The sequence below is a fragment of the Macrobrachium rosenbergii genome, chromosome 19 (assembly GCF_040412425.1).
Source record: "Macrobrachium rosenbergii isolate ZJJX-2024 chromosome 19, ASM4041242v1, whole genome shotgun sequence".
In the NCBI taxonomy this organism is placed as follows: domain Eukaryota; kingdom Metazoa; phylum Arthropoda; class Malacostraca; order Decapoda; family Palaemonidae; genus Macrobrachium; species Macrobrachium rosenbergii.
In genome coordinates, this window is record NC_089759.1 from 20,629,159 (window position 1) to 20,648,069 (window position 18,911).

Consider the following 18,911-nt stretch of genomic DNA (forward strand, 5'->3'; position numbering starts at 1 on the left):
GTCTGTAAAGTTTAACAACGAACAGCACTTGAAGAGGGAAATTTTATGTAAGAATAGAATAGAACAGAATATAGAATTTAGGCCAAAGGCCAAGCGCTGAGGCCTATGAGGTCATTCAGCTCTGAAAGGGAAATTGACAGTAAGGAGGTTTGAAAGGCGTAACAGGAGGAAAACCTCGCAATTGCACTACGAAACAATTGTTAGGAGAAGGTGGAGAGTCAGATGGAAGAAAAAAATATGGACGGAGGTACAGTAAAAGGAGTGAAAGAGGTTGCAGATAGGGGCCGAAGGGACGCTGCAAAGACCCTTACGTAATGCCTACAGTGCACCGCATGAGGTGCACTGACAGCACTAAACCCCTACGGGGGAAATTTTATGTGAACTACGGTATATTACCGAGTAGAAAAGATATGGGAGTTATCGAATATCAGAGTGAATGAAATGGTATAAATGGCGTTTACGAGTGAAAGGACAGAATACGGATCAATATTCTTTGCCTTGGATAATATTCCAAAAATCAGGTTTATTTTTACTTAACAGAGAACTCTGGAGGTTCTAGTTTACTTTCGTTTTAAATACTTCATTTTAGTTGAACGAAAGTGTACAACTTTCATTTTTAAGTAATTTTAGTTGGTCGAAAGTGTGCAGCTTTCATTTTTAAATAATTTTAGTCTAACGAAAATGGACAACTTTCATTTTTAAATAATTTTAATCTGACGAAAGTGGACAACTTTCATTTTTAAATAATTTTAGTTTAACGACGGTGTACAACTTTCATTTTCTAATAATTTTAGTTTAACGAAAGTGCACAACTTTCATTTTCAAACAATTTTAGTCTAACGAAAGTGGACATCTTTCATTTTTAAATAGTTTTAGTTTACCGAAAGTGTACAACTTTCATTTTCAAATCATTTTAGTTGAACGAAAGTGTACAACTTTCATTTTTAAATAAAGATATTATTACAGACTGAATGGACAACTTTCATTTGTAAATTGACATTAAAACAGACTGAATAATCCCCTCGAGGTTTTACGTTTTATTAACAGTAGATAAATATAATTTCATACATGTAAGGTAAACTATTCGAAAGATTAAGGACATGTTCCTGTCAATGAAGTGTCTTCTTACTCCGGCATCACCGATGATCATAGCTTTTGCAACGCCAGTTTGAAGAATTTATTTAATATGGCGTAAGAAATGCAACTACCGGGTATAATTACAGATGAATGGTCTTTCTTACTTTGAAACCAATGCATTAAGACTCTTTACTATTAATATCATTTAAACATTAAGCACATTGCTGCGTGTGCGTTCATTTCAATGGGAATCTGAGCCCCAATACGGATAATATCCTAATTCTGCATCCCACATGAAAAGAGAAACGCGAGGATGGTAAAAGCATAACACGTGGACAAAGGAGGGCTTGTAAACGCATAATACCTTTATATGACAGCAATAGAAGTAATAGCCCAATAACAGTACCTTAAGTAATAGACATTGCAGTAATAGTACCCTAATAAAAAACAAGTGAATTATTTTTACAGAGATTGTTGTTAATAATGAGGGTTACTTTCTGTGTGTGTGTGTGTGTGTGTGTGTGTGAGAGAGAGAGAGAGAGAGAGAGAGAGAGAGAGAGAGAGAGAGAGAGAGAGAGAGAGAGAGAATATATAATAACATTGAAATTGTTCGCGCAGGCGATACTTCAAACAGTAAAAACCCTCGAAGCTTCGGATACAGTTTCTAAACTTTACCCGAGAGAGAGAGAGAGAGAGAGAGAGAGAGAGAGAGAGAGAGAGAGAGAGAGAGAGAGTGGGGTGGGCGTTATGCCAAGATTAGGAAGAAAACGCGCAAATAACCAACAGAGAACAATTTCCAAATACGACTGATCGAACAACAAAAACCATTCGAAGCTCCGGATACAGTTTCGATACAAGGAATCCGAGACTCGCTTGATAAAAGGGATCATCAATCTAGCGCAAGGAGGGAAGAAAGGCAAAAATGAACGAGGAAAAGGAATAAAAAAGAAAAAGGAAAATACAGAACAGTAAAGCAGGAAGGCAAGAGTGACGAAGAAGATAAAAAGAAAAAAAATAAACAGAACTTGCAGAGCGGGACAAGATTCGAACGATTGCGACGATACTTGATATACGAGAGCGACACAAGCGGTCTCGAACAATTCTGCTGCTGGAGTTTTCGTTGCAGAAGCGCTGAAAGGGTTTAAGGTTTCATACGGACTGAGATAAAACGGCTGTGTGAGAGAGAGAGAGAGAGAGAGAGAGAGAGAGAGAGAGAGAGAGAGTAGGGCTTATTTTATGTGTACGATTAACTATTAGTTGAAACTTATCAAAATCTTTTATGAGCTGAAAACTGTCCTCTTCAAATTTTAGGTCTAGGTCTTTGATATGTTACTTGATAGAGAGAGAGAGAGAGAGAGAGAGAGAGAGAGAGAGAGAGAGAGAGAGAGAGAGAGAGAGAGAGAGAGGTAGGGCTTATTTTATGTGTAAGATTAAATATTAGTTGAAACTAATCAAAATAATTTATATAATAAAAATAGTCCTCTTCAAATTTTAGGTCTTTGATATAAGTTACTTGAGAGAGAGAGAGAGAGAGAGAGAGAGAGAGAGAGAGAGAGAGAGAGAGAGAGAGAGAGAGAGAGAGAGAGTAGGGCTTATTTCATGTGTAGGGTTAAATTTGTCTAAAAGTACTAGTTTAAACTTATCAAAATCGTTTACATACCTGAGAGAGAGAGAGAGAGAGAGAGAGAGAGAGAGAGAGAGAGAGAGAGAGAGAGAGAGAGAGACGCGTGTTGCCAACAGAATATCTACTTTATTAATGCTGTAGAAATAATATCAATAATACAGCTAACTTTCATTATTACCATAATAATATTTGCAATTAAATAGAGAACATAAAAAACCACTATCATGCAGGATGATCACGACATATAGGCGCTGCAGGTCTTTAAATTTTAGAAACTCAGAGAGAGAGAGAGAGAGAGAGAGAGAGAGAGAGAGAGAGAGAGAGAGAGAGAGAGAGAGCACTGCACAGCATCCTGTAAAGCTACCAACTTTATTCGCCCAAATTCTCTGTTGCGTCTGAACCATGTATCTTCAGCTAATCCCCATCCACTGGGTTTGCTCTCTCTCTCTCTCTCTCTCTCTCTCTCTCTCTCTCTCTCTCTCTCTCTCTTACGGCACAAATCATTCAGCGCGTTTGGAAATCAGTGAAAATAAAATAAACAGAAAAGAAAGTTACAGAAAAAGAAAAGGAGGAAGAGATGGAAGATAACGATGGAGATGACAGAGAGAAATGAGATGGGAAGAGGAAGGAAAGAACTGGAGAGGCGGACTAACACGAATAAAGAGAAGCAACGCAAAGAAAACAAAACCAGAAAGAGCAAAGCAGATGAAGCCAAACAAAGCACGACTAACAAAAACAAAATAAGGCAAAGCAAACATAGATCAGCAAAGCCAGAGGAAGAAATCAAAACAAAATAAGGCAAAGCAAGATAAGCAAGGAAAAAACCCAGAGAAGCAGAGAACAAAGCAGAATAATAAAAACAAATCAAAGGAAGGACAAGCTAAATAAAGTAGAATTAGACAATAAAAACAAAATAGAGAGTGACACCCCAAAGCAAAGCAAGAAAAGAGACAAACCAAGGATGAGAAACAAAGCAAAACAGAACAAGACACGAAAGACAAAACAAGTTGAAGCAAAGCAGGACAATCAGAGCAAAGAAGAGAAAGACAAGCAATGAAAGGCAAAACAAACACAACAGAGCAGGACTAAATAAAAACACAGCAAAACCGAACACAAACAGGTAAGCCAATTACAACTAAGCAAAGCAAAACGAAATTCACGAAAGCAAAATAAAACAAATAAAGTAACGCAAATCAAAACGGAGTAAAAACAAAAGTAAAGCAAAGAGGAACAAAGCAAAACAAACAAATTGCAAAACATGCAAAGCCGACCAAATCAAGTAATGCAGACCAAGGCAATCAACGCCAAGCAATGTAAAGGAAGTGAAACAAGAGTACAAGCAAAGCACGACGAAGCAAAAAACGTACAGCAGAGAATAGCGGAGCAAAGAGCAATAGGACCCGCACAGAAGAGCAAAGCAAAGCAAAGCAAAGCAGAGCAGAGCAGAGCAGAGAGAGAGAGAGAGCAAGACAAGCGCCATCAAATCCTCTGACTCGATCTCCCGACATTAACCAACTGCCATTGTTTGGGTCATCTCGACCCTCCTGACGGAGGTGGATTCTCCTGAGGAGGAGGAGGAGGAGGAGGAGGAGGAGGAGGAGGAGGAGGAGGAGGAGGAGGAGAATAGAGGATCTGTCTGGGTGCTGGCGGAGGCGGAGAACAATAAGAGGAAATTGAATGTAGGGCGAATGAATAATGACGAAGAACGTGAGATCGATGATTACCAATAGGACGCGGTGATGGAAGGGGCCCTCGGGACTTCGAAGACGTCGGATGCAATGAGATGTAATTGCCAGCAAGACGTGTAATGATGAGAGGTTGCCCTCGCCTGCCAGGTGTAATTAACGGGTATTAGTTTAGGCTCCGCGACGTAGCAAGAAGAATAATGGCGCGGTGGATGAGAGAGAGAGAGAGAGAGAGAGAGAGATCTGGAAGGAGAACAAGATGAGAAGGGGAGGGGCGGGGAAGGAAGTAAAGGTCAAACGGGATATGGGCTAAGTTTCGGTTTAAGAGGAACGAAGGACGTTAGGATGAAGGAAACGACATTTTCCTATCTAGGATCAAGATATAATAGAATTAAGAACATATCATATGAATTTCTCTTCCTCCACAGATTTTTCTTGCATAAGATTGATCTGCAAGACAATGTGAGGATAATAATGATAAACAAACGGAACAGTTTCATGTCAGACTTGGTGACTTTTCTAAGATCAAGGTTGAAAGATAAAAGTCTACATATTTCAGACAATCAAGGTTACCATACGAACCCCCAGTGGTTGTAAATAACGAGCAATCAAAGTTGAAAAGCTGAAAATGTTATTCAACGCGATTTTGAAAAACTGAAAAATCGTATCAATTTCAAAGAGTCGGTAGGATCAGACAGGAGGCCTGAAAAGGCCTAGTCATTTAGATCAGAGGCCCTTCGGTGGCTGTCGTCACAGGGCTGAAAAGAGCAGGGGAAAGACGGGAAAAGATAACAGTTTAGTTTTATATTAAAATCTAAAAAAATTCTATAATTCATTCATGTGGACTTATCAAAAAATAATAGGATGAAAGAAATATTTTGAGAAAATGAAACCGTTTGATAGCTGAACTCGAAGACCGCGATGGTTTGGCCGTGTGAAGAGAATAGAAGGGTTGGGCAGCAGTTAGCTAGAAGAGCAGTTTGGAACCTGTGACCCTGGTATGTTGACGCCAGAGAATTCACAATCAATCAGTCAAACAATCAATAAAGAACGGAGACAAGTAAGAGCCCTAAAACCCTAGGGAAATGGGTTGAGAATTCAGACAGAAAGTTCACAAGGCAGAGGAGAGTGGAGACAACTGACTTCACTTCTGACCCCATAAAGAGGAAAAGCTCATGTAAAAACGCTTAATGGCGAAATGGCTCAACAGTTCGAAGAGCGCAGACGCGTAAAGCAAACAAACAAACTAACGCACTCATTCTCTTAAGATAATCTCTCTTCTTCAGACGATGCCACGCTCTAGAAAGAATCTTTCTAGACTGCAGCCGACGCCCTATTCGAGAATGTAGAGAAGAACAAAGAAGAAATCTCGTCTTCACCTCCATGGCCTCTTTCGTGAGAAGTATATTATTTAAAATGAACAATAAGGGGGAATAAAATACTTTTACCTCTACAACAAAGGTGGAGGAAAAAATAGAAGGGTTCCTTTGTCACCCTTTTTCTCCGAAAAACATAATTGGACGGTTTTATTGTTAGCACAAGATTAAGCATCGGCCCATCAACCTGGATCACCTACACAGACCTTCCTGGAAGCGTGGGGGGGGAGAGAGAGAGAGAGAGAGAGAGAGAGAGAGAGAGAGAGAGAGAGAGAAACACTCGTAACTGCATGAGCCCTGATACAGAATATAGCGGTTCTAGAAAAAACACATTTGTAAGGATTATTTTATCACCGTTAATAATCAGATGGAAAAACATTTATATCTGCATCATAGCATTCGCGTTAAGCCAAAAGTAAAGGTTTAATATATCTATGTAGTTATCATAAATACGCAAATGCGTATATCTGGGAATAAAGACATGGGTATGGTGTCATATAGTATATAAAAATACACAGAGCCATAATTTTTACTTTGATGCCATATATATATATATATATATATATATATATATATATATATATATATATATATATATATATATATATATATATGACTGAAATATTTTCTGTTAAAACAGAATTCCATCTAATAAAAGGACCCCATAAAAACGCAAAAATCTAGAAAGTCATTAACTTTCTACATTTTTGCGTTTTTTAAACTCTTTTTATTATATACTCTATATACAGGATATATATATATATATATATATATATATATATATATATATATATATATATATATATATATATATATATATATATATATATATATATATATATATATGCAACTTAGCCTTCCCAACCTCCCACTCAACCAGAGTGAGAGAGGGATTATAGCGGACAACGAGTTGCAAAATAAAAAACCAATTACATTACTAAAAAAAATTAGATCTCTTAAAGACAGGAGCAACTAAAAAGGGGGAAAAAATCTCAACAAAGAAGTTAAATATTTTGCGAAAAAAAAAAATACCAATTTCAATGAAGAGAAAACACTAACATTAGCATTTAAGATGACGGCAATAAAAGTGACGTGCACAATAATGGCACGCGAAAGCACAAATCTCACGCGTTACCATTTGACTTGAAATTACAAGTCAAATACATCGTGGCTCAACTGACAATCTGATATCACGTACCATTAATCACTCCGGCCTTCAGAGCAAAGGGTCACAAGGGACTCGCCGTTGGAGTGAGAGGGGTTGAGGGAGTGTTAGGTCTCGAGGTTGTCTGGGAGGTTGAAAGTTATTGCAAGGTAAAGTGAAGGTGGGAGGAGAGTCTGATCTAGAGACTGAATGGGGTTTGATCTTGAGGTTGAGTGATTTTAGGAGGAGGGTGTGAACTTGAGGTTGAGTGGGGTTGAGGGCGTGTTTGGTCTCAAGGTTGAGTGGGAGGTTGAAAGTTATTTCAAGGTAAAGTAAGGGTTGGAGGGGAGTCTGATCTAGAGACTGGATGGGGTTTGATCTTAAGGTTGAGTAGTTTTAGGAGGAGGGTATGATCTTGAGGTTTCGTGGGGTTGCGGGCGTGCTAGGTCTTGAGGTTGAATGGGAGGTTGAAAGTTATTGCAAGGTAAAGTGAGGGTGGGAGGAGAGTCTGATTTAGAGACTGAATAGGGTTTGATCTTGGGGTTGAGTGGTTTTAGGAGCAGGGTATGATCTTGAGGTTTCGTGGGGTTGCGGGCTTGTTAGGTCTCGAGGTTGAATGGGAGGTTGAAAGTTATTTCAAGGTAAAGTGAGGTTGGGAGGAGAGTCTGATCTAGAGACTGAATGGGGTTTATCTTGAGGATGAATGGTTTTAGGGGAAGGGTAAGATCTTGAGGTTTTGTGGGGTTGCGGGTGTGTTACGTCTCGAGGCTGAGTGGGAGGTTGGGAAGGCTAAGCTATTTCGAGGATGAGTGGGGTTGGGAGGAGAGGGTGATCTAGAGACTGAATGGGGTTGGGAGGGTGGTTTGATCTTGAGGTTGAGCACTGTTGGGAATGGCAAGGTGTCTCTAGGTTCAATGGGGTTGAGAAGGCTGAATTATTTCGAAGTTGAGTTGGGCTGTAAGGAGAGTCTGACCTTGAGGTTGAATGGGGTTGGAAGGAGGTTCTAATCTTGAAGTTGAGTGGGGAAGGGAGAATGGTTTGATCTGGAGGTTGAGTGGGATTGGGAGGAGGGGTTGATCTTAAGGCTGAGGGGTGTTGGGAGGTTTGGTCTTGAGGTTGATGGGGTTGGGAGGACGGTTTGATACTGAGGTTGAGTGTATTTTGGAGGGTTTGATCTTGAGGTTGTGTGGGGTTGCGGGCGTGTCATGTCTCAAGGTTGAGAAGGATGAGTCATTTCAAGGTAAACTGAGGGTGGGAGGAAATGTTGATCATGGGTTGGGTACGGTTGGGAGGAGGATTTGATCTAGAGGTTGAGTGGGGTTGCGGGCGTGTTAGGTCTCGAGGTTGCGTGGGGTAGAGGAGCGTGAGTTATTTCTAATTTAATTGAGGTTATGAGGAGGGTTTGATCTTGAGGCTGAGTGGGGTTGGGAGGAGGGTTTGATCTTGAGGTTGAGTGAGGTGAAAAGGACAGTTTAATCTTGAGGTTGAGTAGGGCTAGGAGAGGGTTTAATCTTGAGGTTGAGTGGGGTTGGGAGAGGAGGGTTTGATCTGGAGGTAGAGTGAGGTTAGGGGGAGGGTTTGATCTTGAAGTTGAGTGGGATTGGAAGGAGGTTTTGATCTTAAGGTTGAGTGGGGTTGGGAGTGGGTTTGATCTTGAGGTTGAATGGGGTTGGGAGGAGAGTTTGATCTTGAGGTTGAGTGGGGTAAAGGGGATGATTTAATCTTGAGGATGAGTGGGCTTGGCAGGAGAATCTGATCTTGAGGTTGAATGGGGTTGGGAGGAGTGTTTGATTTTGAGGTTGAGTAGGGTTAAGCAGATTGTTTATTCTTGAGGTTGAGTGGGGTTGGGAGGTAGGGTTTGATCTTTGGATTCAGTCGGGTTGGGAGGAGGGATTGACCATGAGGTTGAGTGGGGCTCGGAGATAGGATTTGGTCTTGAGGTTAAGTGGTTTTGGGAGGGTTGGCCTTGAGGTTGATGGGATCGGGAGGAGAGTTTGATCTTGAGGTTGAGTGGGGTTAAGCGGATGGTTTAATCTTGAGGTCGAGTGGGGTTCGGAGGAAAGTTTAATCTTGAGACTGAATGGGGTTGGGAGGAGTGTTTGATTTTGATGTTGAGCAGGGTTAAGCAAATGGTTTATTCTTGAGGTTGAGTGGGGTTGGGAGGTAGGGTTTGATTTTTAGACTTAATGGGGTTAGGAGGAGGGTTTGATCTTTGGACTCAATGGGGTTGGGAGGAGGGACTGATCTTGAGGTTGAGTGGGGTTCGGAGGAGGGTTTGATCTTGAGGTTAAGTGGGATTGGGAGGGTTGACCTTAAGGTTGAATGGGGTTGGGAAGGATTTGAGCTTGAGGTTGAATGGGGTTGGGAGGAGGGCTTGATCTTGAGGTTGGGTGGCGTTGGAAGGAGGGTTTTGATCTTGAGGTTGAATGGGGTTCGGAGGAGGGTTTGATCTTGAGCTTGAATGGGGTTGGGAGGAGGGTTTGATCTTGAGGTTGAGTGCAGTTGGGAAGAGGGTTTGATCTTGAGGCTGAGTGGGGTTGGGAGGAGGGTTGGTCTTGAGGTTGAATGGGGTTGGGAGAACGGATGGTCTCGAAGTTATGTGAAATGGGAGAAAGGGTGGTATCGAGGTTGAGCTGGGGTTGAGGGTTAGGACTGTTCTCGAGGTTGAGTGCGACTGAGTGGGGTTGGAGATGATGACTCGCTCCGAGATTAAATGGAGTTGGAATTTAGCTGGCCTTATACCAGCACGGGCTCTTGCTTTAAAGGAAGTGCGTAGAAATTTAGGAAGCATAAGGACCTGAGGTCAGGTGATACTAGAAAGGAAAAGTGATCAAGTTGCGTGACTTTGGGATACTTGCGATTTTGAAGCTGAGCGGGGTTGAGAGTTGGGGTATCTTTCATTTGAGAGGTTTTCAGGCACAGGGGAGTTTGAGGTTGAGTCTGTGGTTTGGGGTTGAGAAAGAGGTTGCTGAGACGTGAAGAATGATTCAGCCCACCATTACATTTTGAGCTGTTTTGTATGATTGTCATTCAAGTTATGAATAAATAAAAAGCAAGTAAAAAATTCGCCGAGGTTTCTCTCTGTACAGCTTCAGTATGAAACTCTCAGCTACGACCGGGCAGCGTTCAGTTGTTCCCCATATGCGGGTGGGTCGGCGACGTCTCCGGAATTGGACTCGGCGGCGCCAGACGCACGATCATGGCTAACTTTAACCTTAAATAAAATAAAAAACTACTGAGGCTAAAGGGCTGCAATTTGGTATATTTGATGATTGGAGGACGGATGATCAACATAACAATTTGCAGCCCTCTAGCCTCAGTAGTTGTTAAGATCTGAGGGCGGACAGAATAAAGTGCGGACGGACAGACAAACCCATCTCAATAGTTTTCTTTTACATAAAACTAAAAACTGAAAAAGCGTCGAATACCAATGAGAGAAACTATGAACGAATGGTTTAATATCCATTCTGCTAATATATAAAAGCTTCTGTGAAAAAAACGGACATAAATAATTGTTAATGAAATTCATTTCACAAAGAACGCATCGAAATGAATTCATTACGAAAATTCCTCTTCAATGACGAATTTTCGAATTAATGAATGCATAATTCGTAGGAAATGAGATTCGATATTAGATGATATGCGACGCATCAATTGCACAAATATGAAATCGGTTGCTGGGTACGACGGAATCACTTTCCACACCTCGAATTATAAAGCTGCTTTACATTTCTTCAAGCGGAGGTAAAGCGCTTTACCAAGAATAAATAAATAAATAGAAAATCTGTGTTGATTGATGTGTTAAAAATTTATAAAAAATTATGCTAGTTTTGGACATAAAAAGGGATGTTTTATTATTAATTAAATAAATCTTGTCCAGAATGACCTTGATATTTTCCAACAGATTTAATAATTGACGAAGAAAGCATTTCATAAAAAACTATTAAGGTTCTGTTACAATTACATCCATAAAGAATTATTATCTTTTCTTAATGTACAAAGACAAAACTGATCAACTGTAAGAGAGAGAGAGAGAGAGAGAGAGAGAGAGAGAGAGAGAGAGAGAGAGAGAGAGAGAGAGAGAGAGAGAGAGAGAGAGAGAGAGAGAGAGAGAGAGTGCATCACGAACTTCTAGAAGACGGATGGCTAAAGTTCCGTGCGCTTCTTAGGTAAATGCAATAGTGGTTGTCATGCTATTTTTTTGGTGAACAATCAGTCAGTCAAGTGAGCATTATACAGTATATATATATATATATATATATATATATATATATATATATATATATATATATATATATATATATATATAAATATATATATATATATATATATATATATATATATATATATATATATATATATATATATTATATATATATATATTATATGATTTAAGAACTGGCTTTAAAACAGATGACTTCCTTGAAGATGGAATCTCAGCGAAGAACTCCACCGTCTACTGCACACGTACAATACTACCATCGCCGTCCAATGATAGTACTCCCACCTATCATGACACCGTTATCAACCTGACGTGCAACAACTTTGTTGTTAAGCTAAACTGACAGTGTTGTCCTCACATTATTATAGTGAAGGGGCTACAAGGCACTACAGCGGTCTTAGTGTTGAGATTATTATTATTATTAAAATAGTTTAACCAGACCACTGAGCTGACCATCAGCTCTCATAGGGCTGGCCCGAAGGATTAGGATGAAATGACAAGTCTAGGCTAGAAGCCTAGCACTGGGAACTAATAGATAATTTGTGACGGAGCATCCAGTGAAATAATAACTTATTATTCTTGTAAAATACTGATTCCGACGATATTGTGACGCTACAGCAAAAGGCTTACTTTGATGTCATACTGTTGCAATTGCCATTTAATGCCGTCTCACTGTTCCCTGGATAGTACAGTGTAGCACTTTTTTTAGTGTGGCATAACCTAAATTCAACTGTCTTTAGTCATGCTGTACTGAGAAGCCTGTTATGGCTCTTACATTTACAAATGCACATTTACAAATAATTACTACCACGTGAAAAACAAATACACTATAATCCGACTGTCTCTCGACCATGCACATATCATAAAAATGATTTGTGAGAATAAATGAGTTAACACTTGCATCCCGAAAGCTTTCTTGATTGTCACCTTATTTGAGACTTTTGAATCTCTCTTTTCTGTAAGTAGAATAGAATAGAATATAGAACTTAGGCCAAAAGCCAAGCACTGGGACCTACAAGGTCATTCAACGCTGAAACGAAAGTTGACAGTAGAAAAGTTTGTTAAGAGAGGGTGGAAAGTAAGATGGAAGAAAGAGAATATGAACGGAGGAACAGTAAAAGGAATGAAAGGGGTCGCAGCTAGGGGCCGAAGGGACGCTGCAAAGAACTTCAAGTAATGCCTATGCCTACGGGATCTTTTCTGTAAAAGAAACATTCTATTATCATTACTTTCGCAATTATCTACTTCTGCAACTCAAGTACACGATTTTCGCTAAACTAACTTGCAAGGGCAAACAAAGTTGTTTAGGCGTAAATATCAATCTTGATTTAAGAAAAAAAAATATACAACTAAGGGAAACAATTAAGCTAAAACTTCAAGTTAGTTCCACGAAAATATGTATATTATAACGCCATCAAGTCCTAGATAAAGCAATTTATATACTACTGTCAATGACCAAGTAAATCCCACCTCCCTGAACGTTTGACCTGGTAAGTGATTGACAACTCTATAAACTGTGTGAGGCACTACGATTAACAAAATCAAGCTTAACGTGTACTTTTTTTTTTATTCCATTATCACGTCTTCGGTATTCTGGGTAAAGGCTGGTTCACATTATAACATCACGTCACGTCATCATCAAGCACACAGCACCCACCGTCACATCACGATACGTTTTCTTGGAAAGAATATTTTGACGTGACGTGACGGTGCTTATGCAAGTTTCTGACCGCTAAATCTGTGAGTCGCTGAGGTTGGGCGGCTGTACGAAGATATCGTTGATTATAACAATCTGTCGACCATGGAATGTAGAAATGGGTATATATAATACTTACCTCCCCGAGGGGCTAGTACTAAATAGCGTCCCAAGGGGCTTCCGCCATGTTTAGTACTAGCACCTCGGAGTATGTGACGCAAAGATAACAAGCCAAAGTAGCTTCCAAAAATCGATATCTGCTACTGTTCTCATAAAAAAAAAAAAAAAAAAAAAAGCGGTTTCGAAACTAAGGGCGATAAGGACCCGGTTTTGAGAGGTCTGTTTCCCGTGGGACGTCTGGTTTTGGGTTACTGATAGTTTGATTGAACTGACAGGTGATGCCGATTTACACAAAAGGGCTGTTCTCTTACCTGCCAAACTTAATTTCAGGAGAAAGGAGCCGTGGATCGTAAAGGAATAGGACTTCGGACTGTCTATCAAAGGACTTGCATAATACGCCAAAAACCCACAACACAGAACCCCTGCAAGGAAGGTAGCGCCGTCAGTGCACCTCACTCGGTACACTGTAGGAATTACTTAAGGTTCATTGCAGCGTCCCTTCGGCCCCTAGCTGCAACCCCTTTCCTCTTACTGGACCTCCGTTCATATTCTTTTTCTTCCATCTTTCTTTCCACCCTCTCCTAACAATTGTTTCATGGTGCAACTGCGAGGTCTTCCTCCTGTTGCACCTTTCAAACCTTCTTACTCTCAATTTCCCTTTCAGCGCTGAATGACCTAATAGGTCCCAGTGCTTGGCCTGTGGCCTAAATTTTACATTCCATTCCATTCCACAACGCAATACAAAGGTCAATTAACATTATGAATTCTAACAATTGGAAAAGTGATTTGCCTTTTAATGAGTGTAATGTGTTACAAAAAGCGCCAAGCTAAGCTAGGATATAAATTAAGAACCGTATAATTCATAACATCCGCGAAATACTCCACAGAATAATGGTTAGGTATAATTCGCTACACGAAATTGCATATTTACATAGAATTACCATGCCATTTTAAAAATATTTAAATATTTTTGTCAACCAAACGGGAACCTTACTTTAGAAGTGTAACAGACTACAGGCTTTTCAGCCTTACCTCGTTCTGAAGGGGCAAAATTGACCGTCAGCCACAAGAGAGGTGAAATCCTTTGAGGGTAGACGTTGTCTCTTGAACAGAGCAAAAGCCATGTAATCGTTTATCTTATTTATCTAATGAAACTTACACGAATATCACTCATATTCCAATCAGTAATTTTGGAACCAGCCAGTACTAGCTGCCAATTCAAGATTAAGTATAAATTTAGCTTCTCATGCAAAGTAGGCTTCACAGACTGGAAGCTGTATGACACTTGGCATCTGAAGAGGCCATAAACGATAATTCAGATTTCAATTAACGGTTGAGCTGTTTACTAACTGTGAAGCTGCAATGCATTTTCAAATATTCCGCATAATCTACGATTAAATCAGAGACACTGGTGTTTCATCAATCTGAAATGGTACTAGAACCACAGTCTTTGACAGTACAGTTGTAATCTCCAGACATCCCCACCGCCATCGCTCACACCCGATTGCATTCCTATTTCGCAAATTTAGCTTTAATAGTTGTCAAAAGGAAGGCACTTTCCTCACCAACGTACATTTTTCACCGTAACGGTGAAAAGCCAGTTTTACTGACAGGGAAATTCATGCTCTATTCTTCCTTGATTGCTTTTTAACACTTCGCTTAAACGCGCGCTAATTGACTCTTTTGTAGAGCAGATAAGGCTCTATTTTACATATCACCGTATATGTCAAGAATACTTTGTGTTTTATTCTTATGATGATTGGATACTTGACCCATAACAACTATTAAACAGCGTAGCACCCGCCATTTAACAATTCGACCACAATTGTTGACTATCTTCCTTCAACCATAGCTTTCTGGAAGAATCCCCCGATCATTTACCTTAACACCGTGATTCTGAATTAAAATCTTGAGATATCCCGTATGCACAACCATATTCAGTACACGGCTGGACTATAATTTCCTGTAATTAAAGATCAATACCCGGAAATACATAGTCATTACAGCAGTTTACATAATTGAAACCGGCGATTGCCCTCAAGTTCTTTCAACCTTATCCATTAGGAACTGTAGTTTCATGACGCCTGACGTCTTATGACAGAGAAGTAATTCTCACATGTATACTTCACGAGATGATTTTATAAGAATAATCACGAAATTATTACAAAGGCGACACTCACTCTTGCAGCCACCACACTAACTGACGATTTAAAAATAAATTAGTCAATAGTGAAACGAATTTGGTTATTAGCAGAGATGAAAGAAGCTCTAAAACTAGTTGTCATTGGTCAAAAACGATAGCAACGCATGCGCACTTAGACTGAACCAGAGTGACACGTTGAATGGAGATAGTTCCCCTACAGGACGCCATGACGTCATTCTACACGAGCATCACTGTCTGTTTTGATTTCTTCTTTATTTATCTTAGATGCAGTTTCTTGACTGAATTATACTAATTTATATTAAACTCATTTACTGTACACTGATTATGTGCGAGGTTCATCTTAACACAGATGTCGCATAGTGAGAGAGCAATGAGTGCATTCAGAATAAGGTTAGAGGGTTAGCATACTCAGGGCAAGACTTACGATATGATGTGTTTGTGTATGGTCAGAAATCCATTTTGAAATTTTCAAAGCTTTTTTGCACAAGGTTTTTATTCATTGTGAAACTTGCTACACGAAATGGAAATGTGATTTCTGTATTGTTCTCTGAATAGTTTTCATAAGAGGACCTTTATGAAAATATACTGTATACATCTACGGATAAACTAAAAATACATATACACACATAAATATATCTGCAATATATATATATATATATATATATATATATATATATATATATATATATATATATATGTATATATATATATATTCCCCTTGGGTGTTATTTCGTAGCGAATTCGATATTAAACGATGTTTGTGGCTTAATATTTGTGAACTAAAAATGTCACACGAGGTATAAATGAAAGTAATTCATTTTATATAAATATACATGTATATAATTTATATATGTATAATATTAATTCCTTCATGATTAGCAGTTCCCCTTGCAGCTGCTTTTATCATTTTGGAGAACTGCTTTTGATCTAAAACAGAATCGAAGGTTTTTTGCTTTTATAAATAAGCGTATTTGAATATATATATACAGTATATATATACATATTTATATTTATATATATGTTATGTATATATCTTATACGTATATATTCAAAAGCACGCTTACATATAAAAGCAAAAAACCCTCGGTTCCGTTCTAGATCAAAAGCAGTTCTCGAAAATACTAATGAAAAAGAAATCAGCTGCAAGGGAAACCGCTAATCACGAAGAAATTAACAACTGACAGGGGAAGCAAACGAGATAATTAAGACGGACGTCGACACAAGCAGCTGCTTTCAGGCTGCTCTTGTTACACCCTGCTTGCTTGCGGACATTTACAGACAAACATTTGCACCTAAGCAGAGAGAGAGAGAGAGAGAGAGAGAGAGAGAGAGAGAGAGAGAGAGAGAGAGAGGTGGGGTGAGGATGGGGAAGGAGTTAGGTTCCACCTGGACAGGTTTTGGGATTGCGTCGTCAAAGCCAGTCCCTTTAATTATTCCTGACTTAACTACAATGCATGCATGCAAACACACACACACACACATATGTATGTATAAATATATACATTATATATATATACATACATACATACATATATATATATGTATGTCTATATATATATATATATATATATATATATATATATATATATATATATATATATATAATATATATATATATATATATATATATACACATATATATATATATATATATATATATATATATATATATATATATATATATATATATATATATATATATATATATATATATATATATATATATCACTGTCACTAACTCAACGCAGTCGACTGATCAGCAGGTACCTAATAGCTACTTAGGTCAACAATTTAGATGCGTTAGAGAAAGTGCTCAGATCCTGTTTTCCTGACCTGGAAATCGATCCCAGAGAGAGAGAGAAAGAGAGAGAGATACAAAAAACTGAGAGACTAAAGCTATTTCAATTTCGAACGAATTTAAAATTTTTTTTTATGCTTTAGTTAGAACAGGACATCTCATAGTCTTCCATCTTTCAAGGGGCGTCCCTTCCTTTCCATAACTAGGGGCTGATTTGCATTGAAAAAAATTGTTGAAGCGTGATATGCGCTACCTTAAAAAAAGATCGTTATAGTTTTGTACTGACGTAAAAACAATGTTCAGAACAGATATGTATAAGCCTTAAAATGTTGATGACAGGTGTTAATCTACAAAAAAATGCATACAGTTTGTGTATTAACTTATTAATGCTGAAGATTGATATGTATAACCCTTAAAAGAAAATGGAAGAATAATAAATGAGTATCTATCAGTCTTCCATTTTCATTTAAGGGTTTTACATATCAATCTTCATCATTAATAGGTTAACGCACACATTTTTAGTTTTCTGTAAAAGAAAACTATTGTGCCAGCTTTGTCTGTTCGTCGGCACTTTTTCTGTCCGTAGTTTTTCTGTCCGCCCTCAGATCTTAAAACCTACCGAGGCTAGAAGGCTGCAAGTTGGTATGTTGATCATCCACCCTCCAATCATCAAACATACCAAATTGCAGCCCTCTAGTCTCAGCAGTTTTTTTTTTATTTTTTTATTCAGGGTTAAATATAGCCATAATCGTGCTTCTATAAACGATATAGGCCAGACCACCACCTGGCCGTAGTTAAAGATTCATAAAGATAGATCTATTTTCCGTGGCCTTGATTATACGCTGTAAGAAAACTCAATTGCGCATTTTGTACTTGTTTTAGATTAACACTTATCTGTCATCACTTTTAGGCTTAAACGTATCTGTCCTTTACGTTCTTTTTATGTCAGTGCAAATCTATCACTAACCACTAACCATCTTTCAAGCTAATGTTGAGGACTGATAAGTGTAACCCTAAGAATACTGAAACTGATGAGTAAGGATTAAGATAAAAAAATCTTGAAGATTAATATTCATTTACCTAAAAAAAAATTATCAGCAGCAATGCTCTTAGAATAATCACAAGTTACACGGGTTTGATACAACAACTTAGTGTTATTTATTTCTTAGTACGAAACAACAACAACAACAACAGCAAGATCAACACCAACAATTACAGCAATTTCTAAGGCTAGACACGAAGGAAATAATCCCAAGGCAGCGATGCGCATTTTGTGAAATATGGAATTACAATTTTTCGAGTTTTTCGCCAGGTTATTTTCGTAAGTATTAATTGGATTCTGGATTTTGTAACTGACACAGAGACAGACATTTTCCATGAAATATAATTGGAATTCCTCAGCCCGGTCCCGTGTGTGCAAAAGCACGCATGCACGCACTCACGCGCGCAACCTCCTGAATAAACTGTTGCGTTCAAGTCGTTTATATCTAAGAGCATGCGCAGGGAATCCCACACACAAACTTGGAAAATGTGAGCAATTACCTCTTCACTAAATAAATAAATAGTTTCATATATGTCTTATCATACTGCTATCATTAAATTACTCGACTTCTGTATTGATATTAATGTCAGTTCAATATTATATATATATATATATATATATATATATATATATATATATATATATATATATATATATATGTGTGTGTGTATATATATATATACACACACACATATGTAATACATATATATAAAATACACACACACATATATATACACATTTACATAAATATATCTATATATACATATATATATGTGTATGTATATATATCTAGAATATTATATATATATAAATATATAATATATGTATATATATCTAGAAATATAATATATATACGTGTGTGTGTGCGGGTTTTCGCTTATTTATTGCTATTTAATGATTTCCATTTTTGGGAAACGCGTGAGGTGAGAAATAATTCATTGCCTTTCACTGAATTCCAAAAGA